This window comes from Stegodyphus dumicola, chromosome 4 (assembly GCF_044657685.1).
Source record: "Stegodyphus dumicola isolate Sdum_Otavi_A_Nest chromosome 4, ASM4465768v1".
NCBI lineage: Eukaryota > Metazoa > Arthropoda > Arachnida > Araneae > Eresidae > Stegodyphus > Stegodyphus dumicola.
This window is the reverse complement of record NC_140771.1, coordinates 91,087,165-91,101,602: the sequence shown is the minus strand read 5'-3', so window position 1 is coordinate 91,101,602 and position 14,438 is coordinate 91,087,165. Positions and strand designations below refer to the sequence as shown.

General features: G+C 32.9%; 1 protein-coding gene across 9 annotated transcripts in view; it reads left to right on the top strand.

Annotated features, from left to right (window-relative positions):
- LOC118183570 (neuronal acetylcholine receptor subunit alpha-7-like) overlaps positions 1-14,438 on the top strand; it is a 999,128-nt gene that overhangs the window by 304,806 nt on the left and 679,884 nt on the right. The gene's annotated exons all lie outside the window — the stretch shown is intronic.

Here is a 14,438-nt window from a genome sequence, read left to right as displayed (position 1 = left end):
AAAAATAGCAAATCTTATTCTTGAAATATTTTGTAAACTGTAATGGTCCTTGAAATATTTATTCTAGGCTTAAATTCAAAGTAGCTTCAGAACGCATATTGTTATTTCCAAGATATGGATTGTCCTTATATTTGAAAATGCTTAAACATCGTTTTAAATAATAGAATATAAGCTTTGAAATTGTAAAATACCTTGTTAGTTATTATTTACATTTCCAAAATATGAACAAAAGTTGAAGTTTTAAGTATGAGTAAAACAATGTTCCAAATTACATTTTTCTAATTATTTGTTACACACTTATTATACTTAAAGGGGTTCTGTTAAGACATTATCTATTATCTCTTATTTCTAATGTTTATCAGTCAATCATCGTTTCGAAACATTCTTTAGTCTTTTTTAAAAGCTAATCTAAATCCATAATCATACACATAATCTTCTATAACTCTCTAAAATATAAATGTTCTTTAATTAAAACATAATCCACGCTTACAAGAAAATACACACAACGCAACCTGAAGAATATTAACCAATCTCAAGCCTAAAGTCTGATATGGAGAGATATCTGAATAGTGAATAGCTATTTGGTGATATCAGTTATTTTAAAAATGACATTTAGACATCAGGATATATTTTTGAAATGATATCTATTTTATTAAATTTATTATTATTGAAATAATATATATTTGATAGCTTTTGAAATTATTCAATTGTTTCACATTTTTCTCAAAATGCTAGCGACTACATACTTGTTAAAATTTTGAAAACTGAATTTATAGAAAACGTAAAAGCGTATTTTCTTAATTTTTACAATTGTAAGGAGGGAATAGTTTATTTACGTCGGAATAGTAAGGAGTAAGGAGCAAACAGTTTATTTACAGTAAGGAGGGAATAGTTTATTTGATTACATCAATATGTTATTTAGTGTTTAGCTTAACTTCTTCCTGCAACAGTTCACGTTATATTGAATAAAATGAACTGAAGTCAATAGCTCAAAGAGCATAAAATTGTAGCAGAATGCTTTGTATTGTAAGCAGGATTGCATTAGTATATGTATTGTATTACAAGGCAGTAAAAGAAACCTTGAATATTAAATACATTTGTACGTGATTTGTAAACCATTATCCCGCATTTTACATTAGTTTTTTTTTTTTTTTAAACGGAATAATGAATTCGTATTAAAATATTCTGATGTTAGGGTTTCCTTTCAAGAACAACATTTGGTTGGTTTATGTGATTAAGGCAAAGCCTCGAGAGCTATCTGCCTAAGGGAAGGGATGCCTTCGTGGAGGAATTTCTAAGAAAAACTGGCTCGTTTACACGTTACACATGGGGAAACTCCAAAAACACCCATCCAGCCAGCCCGTTTGCGGGATTCGAACATCGGACCGAATTACAAGTGTTCAGCTACTTTACCGCTTGGCCGCTGATGAGCCAAGAGCATCATTTAATAAATGCTTTGATGAATGTTTATGATTTATTTACTAAATTATATAATTCTTAGTTGAATGATCGTAAGTAGAGATTGCAGTGCAAGTTAAGGAAGTATCCTATTATATTGTTTATGATTATAATTTTTAATATTTAAATAGATGTTTTAAAAAATTTTACATTTAATGCTAACAACTAGCGTTTACATATCAATTATATACATGTTAACTGATAAATAAATAACTTAAGAAATAAATGGCCCTAAATAAATTGTAATATCAATGAACATTTTTAATAACAGAGATTAACTTTGCGTACAGCAGAGCAAAAGGGCGAAGAAGTAAGAATGGTATACACATACATAGATACGTAATAAGCACTTACGTCATCACCGCCCGGATAAACGCGAACGGCGCATGCGTCAGGAGAAGCTCTCTTAAGCCAAACGTCGTATTATAATTTATGATACAACAATCCCCCTTCCGACGTTTGGCGGCTGAAAAAAAAATAAACATTAATCATTTACTGTTATTCCAATTAATTTACAGCACTTAGAATGTTTCGAAGCAGTCAATGTTTTTGTCAGTACATCAGCAGGCATTTTTTCTGTTGGCACATATTTAACGTCTATTTCATTTCTTTCATAAATTTGACGAGTTAAATGATGTCTAATATCTATGTGTTTAGTGCTTCATTTTTCATAAGCTTCTGTGCACCTTGATTATCACAATATATAATGCTTGGATGATCAGCAGTAAAATTTAATTCTTTAAGAAAACGACGTAAATAAACTGCTTCTTTGGCACTTTCTGAAAGACTGATGTACTCTACTTCAGTACTTGATAATGCAACAGTTTGTTGCTTTCGTGATTCCCATGTTATCGGATTTCCAGCCAGCTTGAATAGGTAACCTGTATACGATTTTCTAGTATTAACATCAGACGCCCAGTCGGCATCGGTATATCCAATAAGTGCTTTTCCAGTCTTTCGAAATTTTAAACAATAATTTTTAGTTCCTTTTAAGTATCGAAGAACGCGCTTTGCAGCTAACCAGTGTAATTTTCCAGGATTGTTATTAAATTGGCTCAGGTGACTGACGGCATATGTAATATCCATATGTGTTCATTTCTTTCTTTTCAGTTTCAGGACACATTTCTTTACTTAATTTTACACTAGGATCTAAAGGAGTTGCTACTGGTTTTGCAATGCCTGTTTACCTCTGTTAGACACCAGGCGTTCCAGTCCTCCGTAACCTACCTACCTACTGCTTTTGCATCTTGCATATTAAACCTTCGTAGAATATTATCAACATATTTCTGCTGAGAAAAACTAATAGAATTATTATTTACATCTTGATTAAATTCCATTCCAAGACCATAATGAAGTTTGCCTAAATCTTTAAGATGAAATTCTTTAGAAAGATAGGCCCACCAGCGGCCGAGCGGTAAAGTCGCTAAACACTGGTAGTTCGGTCCGAGGTTCGAATCCTGCGAACGGGCTGGCTGCATGGGCGTTTTCGTGGTTTTCTCCATGTGTAACGTGTATACGAGCCAGTTTCCTTTGAAAGTCCTCCACGAAGGCATCTCTCCTCTTAGGTAGATAGCCCTCGAGGCTTTGCCATAACACACACACACACACACTTTAGAAAGATAACCTTTAAGTTCAGCATATAAATCACAGCTATTTGTTGCTATTATTAAGTCATCCACATATAAAATTAGAATTAACTCACCTTGAGATGTTTTCATCCTGTATACACACTTATCTGATTGTAATGGTTGTAACCCAAAGTTTTTGAGTTTTTTGTCTAATTTTTCATACCACTGTCGTCCACTTTGTTTCAAACCATAAAGAGACTTTTGCAAGGCATAAACATAATCAGGATTACTTTGGTCTTCAAAACCTTTAGCTTGTTCCATGAAAATTTCTTCTTTTAAATCTCCGTTAACATAAGCCATAACAAAATCTAGTTGATATAACATAAGGTCTTGTTCAGCACTATATGCAATCACAGTTCTTATAGAGCTTTGCCTGGCTACTGGAGCAAAGGTTTCATTGAAATCAATTCTAGGTTCCTTTGCAAATCCTCTAGCAACCAATCGAGCTTTTCTCTTTTGAACTGTTCCATCTGCATTATATTTTGTTCTAAGAACCCAGCGACATCCTATTACCTTTTTGTTCTGTGGTCGCTTTACTAATTTCCATGCACCATTTTTAACAAGTGCTTCATACTCACTTTGCATAGCCTTATGCCATTCTTCAGCATAACTTCCATTTAATGCTTCTTCTAATGTCGGATTTGTATCTTCTTCAGCAATTTGTGCTTCTTCCTTTTCTATGTTTATATTGTGGTACTCCTTTTTTGGTCTTCCTGGCTTCCCAGTCTTGACTTTCTTTGGACGACCTGGCCCCCTTTTAATCTGCATTTCAGGTAGTGCTTCGGAATCAGAATCTTCATTATCAGATGATTCAGCACATGCTTCTGCCATATTTTAAGGGTCTTCTGTTATTTCATCAGCCGATATTTGCTTTACATTCAGAGGTTCTTCCTTCTTTTTATCAGGCATATTTTCGAGAAATAAAACTTCTAAATCTTTATCATAATTAGTATAGTTTTCAAATTCACCAATGACTCTAACATCTCGGCTTATAATGAATTTCTGGAATTTTTATTCCACAGCTTGTATGCTTTCGATTAATTTGAGTCTCCTACAAATATATGTTCTTCTGATCGAGGATCGAATTTCACTTTAGACCTTTTTTTAAGTACAAAACATTTCTGTTCGAATACTTTGAAGTGAGATACAGTTGGCTTGATGCCAAAAAATAACTCATAAGGTGTTTTTTTTACTCCCAGGCTTCGATTCGGGCAACGATTACGAATATAAACAGCACAGTTCAAGGCTTCAACCCAAAAGGATTGGGGAAGATTACTTTGTAGTAACAAACATCTGGCCATTTCAGTTCAAGTGCGGTTCATGCGTTCAGCTCTCGAATTCTGTTGAGGAGTCATTGGTGCAGAGAATTCTCATTTAATCCCGCATTCTTGAATATATTTATTAAATTCTTCTCCGCGATATTCGAGACCGTTATCAGTCCGAAGGATTTTTATTTTCTTTCCTAGACGACTTTCGACCGCCAGCTTTGTATTTAATGAATGCATTTTTCACTTCATCTTTACTTTTAAGAAAACTGACTTCGACATAACGCGATTTGTCGTCTATGAGAGTAACAAAACAACGCGAACCATCATGGGATGGGACTCTCACAGGTCCACACAAATCTGAGTGAATCAAGTTCAGTAATTCATCGCTTTGAAATTTTGATTCTTTTTCAAAAGGTTGCACAGTTTGTTTACCTCTGATACAGACTTTGCTGTCTTTTAGAGATTCAGTGTTATTAAAACTTAAATTTCTAACCATGTTATCAGACTTAAGTCTTTTCAAATCAGACTCATTTAAATGACCTAATTTAAGATGCCCCTATACAAAATCACTTACCTGTGCTATTGCAGCTGTTTCAGTGCTTGGATGTATATAATAAAGATCATGACATGCTTGGATGTATATAATAAAGATCATGACCATGATAAATAGCCTGCACTAGTATAGATTCATTTGGTTCTATTATTCTAGCATGTCGTTCTGTAAAAATCACTGAACGATTATTTGCAGTAGCTTAAGATGTTGACAGCAAATTACATTTTAATTCCGAAACCCATAACACATTTTTTGAGCGTAAGTTTAATTGTCTTTTTTCCGTTAGGTACTGTTATAAGGACAGTTCCAATTCCTGAAATTTTTGCTGTTTTGTCAACTGCTAACTTTATGGTTGAATTCGTTCGAGGGTGAAATTCTGAAAATAATCTTCTGTCATTGCACATGTGAGATGTACAGCCACTATTTAAGCACCATGAGGAGGTCTTCTGATAAGCAGTGTTTACTGCTAAACTAATCTGCTCTTCATAATTAGAAGCCATCATAGAACCTTGAAAAACATAGAAATTTCTTTCAGCAGGAAAATTTTTGTTTGAATTTACCTTCCATTTTTCATTTTTCTTCTGTTCTTGATTTTTTATTTTATAATCAGTATAGTATGCATTCTGTGAATCTTGAGAAGATTTCCCTTTTCTTGCTTCCCATTCTTCCAACATTTTGATTTTCAAAGATTCGGGAATAGGTAACTGATCTCTTGATTCGATGGCGCATCTAAAATTTTCAAAATTTTCTGGAATACTATAGAGCAGAAGAATCGATAATAAATCATCAGCTATGTCAATTTCCATTTGTTTAAGCTTATCAGCTATTTCGAAGAAATTATTCAAATGTTCAGACATCGTTTCGCTTTCCACCATTTTTCTAAATAAAAGCTGTTTTAATAATGTAGCCTTAATATATGGCTTTGAGTTTATTCCACACAGCATTTGATGTCACACAATGCTTTATATGACACAGTTCACTAGGATTAATAGCAAGAATTATATCTGCGCGAGCTTTTTGATCAGCTTGGAGCCATTTCTTTTCGTCCTCGGTTCCTTCAGCAGGTTTTAGCTCTTTACCGATTACATAATGCCAATGGTCTCTTTTAATCAATACTGCTTCTATTTGTAATTTCCAACTGTCAAAATTATCTTTTCCGAGCTTTTCTATAGTAGTCAAATGCGACCTAATGTAATACAGTCTCTCACACTCAAAAACCAAGATTGAACAATATAAAAATAGGCTTAACTGAACGCTGATCAGTTCTTACCGTTGATTAGACGTAACAGTTCTTGAATTGAATTAGGCTTAAGAGTTCAATGCTCGAAAACTTCAAAATGTTCATTTTAAAATAAGTATTTTGCTAATTAGGCACAGTTGAGACGTTCCTGGGCCCATAACCATTGAAGAAATAAATGCGCCTAAATAGATTGTAATATCAATGAACATTTTTAATTACAGAGTTTAACTTAAACATAGTGGCGTACAGCAGAGAAAAAGGGCGAAGAAGTAACAATAGTATACACATACATAGATACGTAATAAGCAGTTACGTCATCACTGCGCGGATAAACGCGAACGACGCATGCTTCAGGAGAAGCTCTCTCAAGCTAAACGTCGTATTATAACTTATGATACAGCATTAACACTTATTAGTATTTCTTAATTTAAAGAGATTACTATTATTACTTTTAATAGACAAAATGCTTTAACGAAGACAGTATGACATATGATCATATCTCTACATAAAAGTATAAGGTATATCTCCCACCTTCTTAGCGTGCCTTCGTGGTGTAGTGGTTCTGCACGCTGGGTCGGTATTCCAGAGGTCCGTGGTTCGATTCCCGGTGAAGGCGATTGCTCCTTTTTCATCTCTCCGGCTTTTCCAATTAACCTAATGTCTCTACAAAAGAATAAACATTTTTAAATCAAAATTGAGCTAGTGGCAGTTTCAGATGATAATGTTCCGAAACACGAAATAAAAATGAATTATATGTTACAAAACAGCACACAGATATACAGTATTACAATTAAAAAAGGTTTCTAAAGATCTGTACTTTGGCATAAAAATATTTCAGCTTCGCTAGAGTACAATATTTACAGAACATTACAAAATAATTAGAAATAACGCAAACTCCACATAAAGATAACCAAAAAAAAAAATGTTCTACGGGCTCTAAAACACTTTTTTTAAATCAAAATGACAAAAGAGTTTTTTTTTTTTTAAATCAAAATGACGTATACTGGTGACATTACAAAGATAGAGTTTTAGAATGTTTCCCGAAACCTCTCTTCAAAAAAAAAAAAATAATAATAATAATAATAATAATAATAATAATAATAAAATTTTAAAAAAAGCCAAGGCAACGTATAGCGATTACTATGTCAACACAATTATACTAGGATTTTAAATCAGAAAGCCACTATTACTATAAATTTCCTTTGTTATTTCATTGTGAACGACAAAATAATGCACTAATGAGTTTAGGATTTAGAAGAGTAGAATGTCACTGGATAGGTGATTTACTTCCTTCCTAATTGCCAAGCTATGTGCAAAGATCCATAGGTTAAAGCTACAGAATCAAATTAATATCGTTCAGAGATGAAATGATTCTTAAATGAGCCTTATTGCACATTTAAATTCTTCTGTTCATCAACAGAGATATATTCTTATTCTATCAATTTAGTTCTCACTTTGCGGCAATGCAAAAGTTCATAAAAACTCAAAACACCTTCATTAAACATAATAAAATGCTCAAAAACCTAAAACACCGAGTGCAGTTTAAAAATATAAAAGCAATTAAAAAACTGATTTTACAATTAAAATTAGTTTCAACACAAAAACAAGCAATTCGGCTAGCGAGCAGAAAGACAAAATTTCGGTGCACGAAAAGTTAGGTTAACGTTTCGTCACACTGGACAAAAAGACAGTGAATTTGGTGCACCAACTGACTTAATTTACTATTCTACTAAGAGCTTCATATGTAAACACGTGAAGGCCTCGTTAGGCTTAGCACCACTTAAACTTTTAAATTGTTGATGATTATACAACTATTTCATGAATATTAACAAAAGGTATAACAACCTTAACTGGAACATAAGAATAACATAATTCAATCACTTTTTAAAGCAAAAAATGCACAATTTATCTGAATAAAAGAAAAAAAACCTGAGCTCACCAAGCCGGGTAACAGAGGAACAATATATATATAGGTTTGTTGCAGCCGATTGCAAAGAAAAATGGAGGTGGACAGCTACGTGTTATAGCAGTCCCATTTACAAAATTTCAACGTCCTACGGCTATTCGTTTTTGAGTTATGCGAGATATTTACGTACGAACGTACGTACTGATCACACGAAAAAAATATCTCCTGAATGCATTTTGCAATCCGTTTCGAGGAAAAGAGTCCTTTGTTCTTAGTTTTGTTGTGCAGGTGTCACGCAAAAATTTCGTTCAAATAGATTCGAGAGGGGGTTTACTTTACTTCATATCAAGGAAGTCAAAATTGTTTTTTTAATTGCTTTAACTGTATTTGGTGTTTTAAGTTTTTCTGTAATTTACAATTTTTAATGAATATGTTTTCAGATTTTTGCCTTGCGGCGAAGTGAGAAGTGAATTGATTAAATGGGAAGCAGATCTTTAATGAAATTCGAGGAAATAAATTTAAATGAAGTGCAGCAAAAATATGAATAATTAAATAGGCTGTAGAAGGAAGTCACGTATTGTGCACGCCAGATTTTATTTATTTATTTATTTTATTTTAGCAGACGAAAAATTCGCTAACTGAAAACAATGAAAACTTCCTTTTAGCTGTTTAATAAAATTTCATTTTCGAAACGGTATTCTTTTCACTTACACTCTGACATAAATTATTCTTACGTAAAAAATATATATTCCAGCATTGTGTTATTTTCTATATACCATTTATATTTAAAAATATGCTATGTTAATCGTATGGCATATGTTAGATAATAAACAGTCGATATTTTAAAATATAACACTGCCAGGATTACAATAGGTGTTCCTTGGGGAGGTTTAGTATGTAAAATGCTGCAAAGTTAACACAATGTTATAAACTATTATATCAGTAGCGAGCCGAGCAAAGGATCATCAAATCGTTGTTTTCCCTTAGAAGAATTCCTTTTTAAAATTTACTAAAGGTTAATTTTTTTCTGCTATATTTTTTGCCTTTAAAAAAAAAAAAATGAAAGTGAGTTAAACACCATTTTACGACTATTCTTTTCTCACTTAGTACCAGCATCTCTAATTGCTTTATCAATTATTTTCCTAATAGCCAAACGTCTCACTGGCTTAATGATTGTAGCATCTCTTGACGAAAACATCGATTCAAATTAAAAGGTTCTCATCAAAAGATTAACATCTTTCTCACAAACATTAGTAAACTATTGGTGATCGATGATAAAAAAGTGTACTTCATGCACAAAACTAAAAGTTCGCTTAAAAAAAAAGTGTCATCTTTTCATTGCAGAAACATTACTTTATTTTTAACTGGTATGCAGGAATACATATTCACATGTATTACAAATTTAGGAAAAACAGCGAATAATATTCTAAACTTTTAAAAATCGTTTTGTAACTTTCCTTTCGGACACTCGTATTCTATGAATACTTAGGAACTGTTTATTACCTGGATAAAAGGATACTTAAGACACAGGAAGTGGAGATTATTTTTAATTTAAATATTTGAAACTTGCGCAGATTATCTTATATTCCTGAAATCGTATAAATAGATTTATGGAAAAATAGATATATTTTTTAATTTATTTCATATTCTATTTGCAAATACAGGGTGGAACAGAAGTCTGGCATTTGTTTGTATAGTATAAAAAATTTTTGTCCTAATTTTTATATTTAGATTATTCATAATTAAGAATCTGTTCTAAAATCCCCTACAAAAATTCATTTCTGGTTGTACTGAGAAATTACATTATTCCTGAAATTATTCCTCTCTCAGATATAAAGTACATGGTTGGCAAATGTGAAAAAACTAGATGGGAAGAATTATGTCTTTCAAATGACCGCCATTTGCAGCTCCACAAAGAGGGTCTGTTCGCAGTTCATTGTTCATAACTTTGCGAAGATTTGCTGGCAATAAGTCATGAATGTGTTCCCGTATTTTTGCGGGTGTGCTGCGCGATGCCTGCTGGTTTTTTGACGTATACAGATTCTTGGAAATCTAAACTTTTGGAGAATATCAGTTCCCTTTTCGATCAAAAGGTCAGCTAACTCGTCTTCTATCCCAATATATGTAAATCTGGAATATTTTGGCTTAATAAGTCACCCATATATTATATTAATCATCATGTCTGTACTTCATTTTGTTATCTCTTTGTATTATATCGTTTTTCATTTGCGTAATAGTTGTTTCTATGATTTAATATTCTATTCACCTTCATCCATTTTAATGTTTCCAGTTTCCTATACATCAGAATTTCTGTCTAGCATATCAATAATCGTTTACCATAACAACGAGTACTAATTTTTCAGCGCACGGTGTATTGAACGTTCTAAAAATAAAAATATTGGTTTAGAAAAATGCGTGGAATTTAGGAACTACTTCGCAAACTAAACACTGGAAGTTATATTAAACTTTAAATTCGTTCACATAATGTGAAGACAAAGGATCTTTTCATTCACCAAAGTATCTCCCTCTATTATTTTCTAAATATTCCGAAACGTTATCACGTATCACCACCTTCCATATATAAATAGCTAAATATTTTCTAAAAAAGAACAGACTAAACAAAACAGCAGCAGCAAAAAATGTATTACGAAAGCCGCGCTTTTGAAACTCTCTTCCATCTAGCAAATTGAAAAGGGAGCTCGCGGTGTTTGTGAAAGCAGGAAAACTTCAGTTTTTGAAAAGTACCGCCGCTGCTGCGTGAAATATTTATGGCGCCCATAAACACCGGCACGGCGAATGTCGAACAGGCAGTTCCTATGTATTTTACGCTTTCGCAATGTCATTTCGCGCTCTCATATCTTCAACAGCAACTATGAATATTTATGAAAATCTTTTAATGTTGTAGCATGCCAGCCGCAGAAGGTGAGAAACTTTTAACTGCTTCTTGATGATAAGAAACGAGTGTTTCTTACATGGCTTGAGAAAGAAGCAGAGTTTATGAATACTTATTTAGGACTGTTAAGATTTTTATGGGAAGGCTGTTTATAACCACGACACTTGCTTGCCTATCCTGTGAAAAGGCGCCTTTTTTTTTTAAGATTCACTTTGACATTCGTGTTCCTTCCAAGTTGAATTAACATACATCTCCTTGGACAGGTAGACATCTTGCTCCCAAATTAGAATGGACAAATATTGGTTAAAGAAATCAGAAAAACTTGCGATGGAAAATTTTATATTTTTAATTGGAAACGCGTTAACTATTTCAACAAACTAAAATCATGATTCTTATCAATGATTAATCATTCTTATCAATGATTTCAGTGCATAGCCATAGCCTTCAGATTGTGTTCCTTGGAACCCTAGATTTACATTCAGCTCTTCTAGGGGTTCAACCAATAAAGTTCAAAATCTGATTGAATTTTGGAATATCATGACAATCGCAAAGCAAAATGTCTTAAATATATAAAATAAGAAGAATCTGCCGCCTTATGGTATTACGTTTTTCCATGGTTATTTTGGTAACTTAAACCGAATGAAAGTATTAAACTGTAAGAAAAATCATCCTTCGAAACAACAATGGAACTTGAAACTAATTTAATATAACTGTAACTAAAACCCACACAAATACGTAAGTTCACAGCATCTCGAAAGGCAGCCCTCATCTCAATACTTGTAGGAATCTCAATGAAGATTACGACTTCATCTTATTCAAGAAGTTATCAGATGATTTACTTGGACTTGTTTTGAAAAGATGATAGCAGATATCTTCTTCTATCACCAAAGTTGCATCTTGAGTTTTTCCATCAATATTCATCCATTCGTTAAATTCTTCACAATCCAAGTTAATAGGAGATGTTGGATTTTTGCTCTTCCTCCCATCTTCTTTTGCTATACAGTAAAAGATTGGACGTTAGGATAGGCTGGCGGGGAAAATACCTTTCACATCTTTTCTCAAAAGCATTCTTTTATTTTTCGATGGCTGTACCTTTTTTTCATTTCTCGACGCTGTACCCTGGAAACGTTGTCTGTCATCTAGCTACGCACTATGTAACAAAAGTTGCCATTCAAAAATCTACCTTCTGCTCGTGCATCGCATCAGAGTGTTAATAAGTAACGAAATTTTTCGGTTTTTTGAGGTATTTTAATGATTATAATTCAGTGCTATCAAAATGCATTTAGGTACTACCGTATTAGCACAACCACACTGGCATAGTCTGGCGATTTTTTACCGAAGTAAAAGGTGATTTGGCGAAATTTCGGCTGAGCTGAAATGTCTCTCTCCAGTTTTTTAAAGCTTTTTAATCGATTACTAGAAAGTTCTCGTAATTTCCGTTTCCTCGAGGTTTCTGGAAAGCAAAAAGCGTAGAATTACGAGTTAACATTGAAGTCTTTTGCATTTATTCAAATTAAATATCAGTTACGGAGATAAACTTTTATTAAATGTTAAATACGTGTGCTCTTGTAGTTTTACCTCTTCCGGCGTAGCTTTCTCTTAAAATTTCCCGCTCTTCAATGCACGGGAAAATAAAACAAGCTTAGTTACAATTCTACTAACAATAGCCAACTAAATACAAAATCCGTACCAATATACTTTAAAAACTTTTTAAATATTTACTTTTATAATGCTACAGTTTCCTCTAAAGTAAATATGTAAAAAAATAAAGAAAAGAAAAGGAAAGTCGTATTTTTCAGGATTCCCTAACTTAATTTGAGACAACTGGTATACAGAGTCCACCAGCTGCCGAGCGGTAAAAAGCCGCTGAACACTGGTAGTTCTGTTGGGCTGGTTGCATTGGCGATTTTATGGTTTCTCCCATTTGTAATGGAGATACGAGCCAAGTTTCCCTTAAAAATTCATCTACGGTGTATGGTTCCCTTTCCATATGGCCCTATTCCGTTTCCTTATGGTGGAGCACGTAATAAAAAAGGTATATACAAAAAGTTTAATTATTAAAAAAATAAAGGTTTCAGATTTTAAATAACGCCCAAATGGTCTTTTTTTAACATTTTGTCTGTTACCTTTAGTTATGAAATATCACGTTCTTCGCACTTAAACCGTAAAATTCAGTTCAAGAACAAACAGTAGAACAAGAACAAAGAACAACTCACGAGCTGGAGATAAAAATGTTTTTCTGTACAACGTTGCCATTGCTCGCTTTGAAATCCTTGACTTTGTTAATCAAAAATTCGTTAAATAGTTACAAAATATGAAATCGATAATGAAACAAATTCCAAATTTCAAATTTGGGCTTCCACATGCCCATATTCGCAGTAGGATTACGCCATTCAAAATTCGATGGCTCTATGTACCGTTGTTTTCTCATAATGCGATAAATATACATACATTTATGCAGATTTTTAATTATTTTATTTCTTCAGATATAATGCAGGACTTTAACATTTGGTGGCAATAGTTTGAAAAGTGATTCACCGTTTATAGTGAACCAACGAAAAATCGCAAAACGAAAACAATAATCCGTCAGGAACAAAGCCCCTTTGGACTAATAATTTTAGCAAGGTTTTTATTCTATGATTGAAAAAGCAAAGGAGTTGAAATTCATAAAGTTAGACTTGACATCAATTAACATTTTAGTTTTTTCCACAAAAACTAAATTGACTTATTAATATAAATTAATTATCTATTCAATAACTCGTGTTCAGGCGCAAGATTTTTGTGGCCTTGTATAAGTTTTACAAACTGATTACAGTAACAAAACATTCAAGTTCTTTCAATTGAAATGTTTAGAAGTTCAAAACTTACGGATATCAGAATTAGACTTACTGAGAAAATATAAGCCCAGGAAATGTTCAAATTCTTAACTGAACAGAGTTCCAATTGACATCGAATATCTAAAACCACAAAAATCAATGAAAAGTTTTCAAATTCTTCTCCATTTTTAAAACTTTAACGTATCTGTCGTAAATAAATGCGAACAAACATCGTGAATATTACCATGGAATTTTGCTTCAGCCTCATAAGCCATAGTTGTAGTAAACTGCAATTAAATGTTTACGGAGCAATTCTGAAGTAAGAATACATGGATGGAAAGCAAAGTGAAACGTTACTGGGCAAAAATTCAGCAATACTAAAATGTATAAAATAAATTAATAATAAATGTAAGGGTGTCAGCAGTGAGAAGGAGTGTAGGTTAGAAAGCTATGGAATTCCATCCGCAGAACATTATTTTGAGGAAAAGAAATGGCAAAACTGTTTATAGTAAGGAAGACGGTAGAAAATCGATATCTTGATGCTTGTAAATGTGGCCAAAGAAGTGATAAATTGTCACTGATGGCGTCGAAAGCAATATCAGCACAAATGATGTATGAAAAATTACAGAATCTTGCCATCTCATCACTAAAACAACAAATGGTGATGGACCAAAAT